General features: G+C 39.1%; 1 long non-coding RNA gene across 1 annotated transcript; it reads left to right on the top strand.

Moving 5' to 3' along the window:
- The first annotated feature begins 356 nt into the window (after positions 1-356).
- LOC143419778 (uncharacterized) lies at positions 357-3,679 on the top strand. The gene is made up of 3 exons (XR_013099777.1): positions 357-380; positions 654-771; positions 877-3,679. It is a non-coding gene; the product is annotated as an uncharacterized LOC143419778 (long non-coding RNA).
- The last annotated feature ends 2,823 nt before the right edge of the window (positions 3,680-6,502 follow it).

Consider the following 6,502-nt stretch of genomic DNA (forward strand, 5'->3'; position numbering starts at 1 on the left):
GGGATAAGAGAGAAGCAGCTGATCTATATGTCAGGCTCCAGTTACATGAGAGGTGAGCTCTCTTAATGCCTCACTGCTCCCCATCACAAGGAAGTGGTCACACAGATCGCTGACAGAGCGAGTGACCCGGAAAACGAGACTCGCTAATAAACACACTGCGGTGTTTGGCACAGTGATAACGTGAGAGTGGAACATAATACACTGCTTTTTTTCTTCTTTTTTTCAGTGACTAATCTGTAACCTCTGAGATCATCTACTGAAGGGATGTCATGGAAAAACCAACAGCTCGCTAATAAGCTGAGAAATCTCTTGTCTGCCCATCTGTCAATCATCCAGGCGTCTGGGGGGGGGGGGGGGGGGGGGGGGGCACACATGCACATGTAAGATTGTTGTGAGGACGTTTTGTTAAATTATTGTTTATTCTGAAGTTTAACCACCATAATTAAGTGTCAAACGCTTAGGTAAACCTAACTTTAACTTTAATCCTAAAACAAGTCTTAAAAAAAGAGGCGACCAGGCCAAAAAGTGGACAAACTTTCTTAAATTTGATGGTCTAAAAACTCAAAGTAGTTCAGCTAGACATTATTCGATATTCATTTATTGGGTATTGTCATTGATTTTGTGTCTTTGGTTTCCTGTTACAAATGTCTCAGACTCGTGTTACTTGGGAAAGAGGTCCTCGAAAAAGCTGCAACCCACAGTCTTATGCACACATTCCCTGAGAGAGCTGAGTTTGAGAGACATCCTTACACATGTCCTGTTTTCATAAAAGTAACTTTTTATATGATTAATTAAAGCTGCAAAACCATTGCTTACCCTCCACTAGGACTGCCACATTTCAAAGCATCACGGAGGTGTTTTTCTGTCTTTTAATAGCGCAGAGATGGCGAGGGGGAATCCTGGTGGTCAGCAGAAGACTATTCCTGCAAGGGACCTCTTAGATTACAGCACAAGACCCCCTCAAGTGACTGCTGACATCCAAACATCAGGTGATATCACCTTAAACCACCCTGCTTGAGCTTCTTACGAGACTGTAAAAGATCGTTTATGGGGACTTGAGCAATAAAGCTGTTCAAGTTGGAACCTTGACTGGTAATCAGCTGTGTACAGCTGGAGGCAACACTTCAGACATTAATGAGAATATGATTGATCACATGGGGGGTAATTGAAATTGATTTCTCATTGGAAAGTTAGGACTTAATCCTTGAGGTCTCCAGGAGTTATGAGGGTTATGAGATAGTGGTGAGATTCTGCATTATCATGCACGCCGTAGGCATGCCAACAGAGGTCAGCAGAGCAGACTGTGATCAATACTAGCAGAGACAGACCTGGCGGAGAGTGCTGAGGTATTTGTCGACATCTTTGACGTGTACCTCCAGGATACAGTTGAGTTGATGGATAATGTGCCAGGTATGGACAGAAAAGTTGTTGTGTAATTTGATGTTGCATGCCAGGATTTGAAGATTTCAGCAATAAACACTCAGAGGCAGATATGTGCACACACCCACAACATCTGGCTCATCTGGCTCAGGCCCTGACAGGAAGTGGATTAGAGGAATGGTTGGTTTGATGAGGACAAGCCAACAGAGAATATCTATAATCTGCACAACTACAAATCCGATAGAGATCATGGCAGCAGCCACAAGTTACACTAACATCTGATTGAGGCAACCAGCTGTTATGGGGACCCAGCGTATTCCGGCTAAAGACACAGCATAATGAGTGCATAGGAAAAACAGGACTCAAACACAGCAAGTATCTCTTCGCACCAATTAGCTCTTGATTCATGACATCAAACAAAGGTGCATTGTGACCATGTGTTACCTGTGTGCAAACTGCAATAGCAGGGGACAACGTTAAATGCCCTCCTGGATTGTTGGAGCATCCATTTGCATTTTAGAGTTGCTGTGTTCTCTTGGCACATGATGGGTCCATGACTAAAATAAACCATCTGAAAGCTCTGAGGCTTACAGCCCTTCTGTCGCTCACATATTAGGTGGGCAGAGGCAATTTTTTAAAGATAATTCAAATCCTATTTGTCTAAAGCCTTAAACCTGAATGAAGAAAAATTCTCAACTAACAAAGAGATTGTAAGAGAATGCATCTCTTGCAGTTCAAGGATTATTTATAATAATTAAGGGGTTATTTCTGTCGGTGTCTATTCATCTAAAATTTACACAGGGTCGAGAAATGAGCAGTCAGTCAAACAGCTCCCAAATTATTTGAAGGTAAAACTGAGAGAAACTGCAGTCAAAATGTCAGATATAAAACTGCACTGCACATGAGCACAAAGTCTAATCATAACTGAGGTCAAAGTTAAGCAAAAGAAAGTTTGGTAATCATTTCCCATTAAAGTAAACACTTCTTAAGTCTAGGAGCTCCTAACACCAGTTTATGGATTTCAAAAAGTTCTTTCAAGTCTTTCAGAACAAAAGATGAAGATTCCAACTGACACACATCACGAACTACACACTTTTCTTTCCCCAAAGAAGTTCTTTGTGTTTTTCTCCAAGAACATTGAGTTAGGGTCACTCAGAGTTTCCCGTTATTTATTACTTTGACTTCACATGGTCAAACTGAAGGGAAAAAACAACCTGCACACCTATTTTATATCACGTCCAAAGTAAGACAACTGAAAACAAACAAAAGTTGAAAACCAGCACAAGATTTAGTGACTCAGTCAGTTACATATTCAGTAAACTGCTGAGGCTGGTGTGTCAGAACGTGAAATAGTAAACTCACCAAATGAAAAGTATAACTCGTGATTTGTCCAATAGAGTATTAAGTGTTAAGACACAAGGGGTGTGAGTGTTTAAGAACTCAGTAGGCATAAATGTCACTCTATCACAGTAGCCTCTTTTACGATGTGTTAAAGGTGAGAATGTTAACCTACAATTCTGCTTCAATGTTCTGTAAAAAAGGTATAAAGGTGAAACGGAGAGGTTTTATTGTTGCAGCAGATATAATGGTAACTGTGGGACGATGTGAGCTTATTGCACATGGGAACAGTTTGCCTTTTGTTCACTTTGTTTAACTTTGTAAAAGTGTAAAAATGAATCCGAACAATTTAATAAACTTACCCATGTGGTCTTTGTACTAAAACTAACTTCATAGTAACATAGTAACTCTATATTTTAACCTATATTTGAATATTTTTGATGTGTTTCAGTTAGAAGTATTATTTTTTTTGTACCCTGATTGCCAAGGTTTGGGAGAACAACTTAATAAAATAAAAAAATTACTTATTCTGATTGGTTAAGGTTTACACATTTACACACTAAGCCTGTAGCAAAACAGCAACACAGAATTCCAAATTTGGGGGTTGCAAACGTCTCATCCAACATAAATACACACTAAACACGCGGCCTTTTTGCAAAAAATGTGTCCTTAAAAAAACACACTGTGACCAAAAAGCCGTTTGCGTCAAGCAATAATAACCTGGTCTTAATGTTTCTAAACAAGAAAAAGGAAGAAACAAAGATTTTAGGTTGATCCAGTTCTCAACAGAAGACAGCAGTGGGAGAATTTCAGAGTTTGGTCCAGGAGTTGAAGCTGTATTACGACTGCTTTCGTACATATTTCATCTGAGGAGGCAGAGAAATCATTTCAAAGAGTTGGGAAGAGTCTAGCTACGTGTCTGAGGTAAAATAGTATTATTTTATGATTTCCATGTCATTACAACAAGTGCATTTGTTACCAAATTTTCAGATTTGCTTTTGTTTGTGAAAATTGTAATTAAGAAAAAAGAAAAATCTAGCTTTATCTGAAAAAATAAATTCCTGCAAATCTAATTTATTGTCCTGCATGTCTAAATAATCACTGCTGAAGATCCCGGAGGTTTAGGAAAAGTCAGAAATGTGAAAAACTTGGAAATGTCGTCTGCTGAATGATACAAGGAGAATCCCACTTTACTGGAATACAAAGTGCACAGAGGTATGGACTTTGGAAAGTTCATGTGTATGTAAAAACTCAGTAGCATGAATATGTTGTTAAATAAATGAAGAAGCAGTGGTGTGGCTGAAAGGTATCATGAAGAGGGGTATTCTGAACACAGTTCAGACAAACCAGCTATAAAAAGGATTAAGACTTAATGTTGCAGGCTTTGAAGAAGTCATAGTATTGACAAAAAAACAACAAATGTAATAGAAAAACCTTTTGCAAGCCTGCTCTTTGTTTTTCAGTTAAGATTTCCAAGAGCAATGGTGAAATTTCATGCTCAAGATCCCAGTCGTAATACACTGAAATCATCCTGTGTGAAGATCCAGACAGGGCTGACTGCAGGCAATCTTCATCCAGCGTGCACAGAATCAGATCCCACAAAGCCGTGTCCTTGTTTTTCTTGTTCTCGCATATTTTTTGCAAAAATCATTTCCTGCTTCTGTTGCTTCCTGTCGTAAATCACAGCGACACTTCTTTTTGCCATTTCCCTAAAGCATGTTCCTCAAAAAGGCTTCCCTCCCTGCTTCTCATTCATGCCTCAGGTTTAATGTTGTCTGCTCTGTGGTGGTTTTTTTAGCCTCAAACCACTGCTCAACTTTCCATCCTCCAACTCAAAATGAATACACTCCGGAAGGTGCATTCAACAGTGTATCAGGATAAAAGTTTCATTTTTTTTAAACTTTTAAATAGAGTGAAATAGATGTTCATGGCAGATGCTGAAGCTTAAATGTGATTGATATTTCCTCAAGCACACAAAAATCCAGCTTGTCTCAAGTGAATAAGGTCTGCTGGAGCTGGAATAGATCTAACATGTATAGCAGGGCTCCAAAGAATAGGAAATCACTTTGAAGGCATGTATTTTCAAATAATATGGTGCACAGTCATGCTAAGTTTCATTTTAATGCAATGTACTGCTGTCCCAATTAAAAAGCTCCTTCAATCAAACAGCATGAGCCCCCAGGCATGTGGCTCATTAGCTCTTGGGCTTCTAAAGTTAGCTGTTCTGATTGTTCTTTTCAGTGATTTTGAGTTTAAAGTTACTTATAAGCAAGTACGTTTTTAATTGTTGTTATCTGTGTTACTTTGTAAAAGCTACACTTTTGTATTTTGTTCTTATTAGGCACTGAGAGCTGAACAGTGTGTTTTTGGACAATTAAAACTTTAAGAGACACCATCAGATTCTGAGACGATGGCAATTTGTATGACTGTATATTTAGGGCATTGAAATTTCATGCCTGCAGTGGTGAATGTTCCCTGGTTTTCTGCTTCTATATTAGCTTTGCAGTATCCTGTAGTATCTTCTTTACTAATCCCAAAAGGCTGATTCTGTTCATCTGGACGCAGCGTTTTCAGTGGGGGAAGCGTTTCATCACTCATCCACGTGACTTCTTCAGTGTCAGCTGACTGCAGGTTTCCCCCAAACTTAAAAACAGTACACTTGCACAATGACTGAAAACAGCCCACTGAGTGAACAATGGGCTGGGAGGTCCACTGATCAATAGCTATGAGTACCACAGAGTTCCCCAACTCACAGAGAGTTGGGGAACGGCTGCAATCACAGCATTGTGAGATGGTGAAGATTCACCATCAGTGGTTGTTGATCAATAGTCATGACAATTTGCATATTGATTAATTGGAAGCTAAAAACAGTTCACCCAATGACAAATAAAGGAGGACTCAACACTAGCCAAAGAACAGCATGGCCAGGATCAGTGTCCTGGCCATGCTATATATATTTTGCTATATATATTTTATACCATTATAGCATTGCAGTCAACTTAAAAATACTATAAATTTAAGAGGCTATTCCCCGTTTTTCTAGTGATTGATTATAGAAATTTGAAATAAGTCTTTTATCCTGTCTTTTGTCCCCTAACCTCCACCAGGTGATCCCTGAGCCTGGTTCGACCAGAGGTATCTTCCTGTTAAAGGGGATTTTTTTTCCTTCCCACTATTGCCGAGTACTTACACATAGTGTAAGTACACACACCGTGTGATTGTTGTTGTTTTCTTTGTATTATTGTAGAATCTTTGCTTTACAGTATAAAGCAATTTGAGGTCACTGATGTTGTGATTTGGTGCTATATAAACAAAACTGAATTTGCATTGGATTGGATTGAATTGAATTAAAATACCTTTCACATGGGAGTTAGTTAGATTGGACAACATGTAAGCCTTAAGATGAAAAGAGAGTGTGATGAATGTGGTTCCGTCTGATATCAGGCTATTAAAGCCTCAGGAGGAACATTTGAGTAACTAGAACAGGAGTTCTCAGAGTTTTTAAGACTAAGTGCCAATTAAGGGAGCCAGAATGTGGACAACGCAGACATGAAACACTTAGATTTAGTGTTTGTAATATTTCTGCTCCGAGACTGTGCTTATGCCTAAGACCTGATTTAGACTGGGGAGCGTCTTCGTAGAGCCTACAACATAATCTACACAAGTGACTGACATCGTTACCATCGTTATGCTTGTGCTGATGCATCATCTGTTAATTACCTCGTGTTTACGTCCTAATGTTTTATAGACAGTGGCAGTCAATTTTCTCTTTGTACATTCTCTC

Source organism: Maylandia zebra, linkage group LG8 (genome assembly GCF_041146795.1).
Source record: "Maylandia zebra isolate NMK-2024a linkage group LG8, Mzebra_GT3a, whole genome shotgun sequence".
Classification (NCBI taxonomy): domain Eukaryota; kingdom Metazoa; phylum Chordata; class Actinopteri; order Cichliformes; family Cichlidae; genus Maylandia; species Maylandia zebra.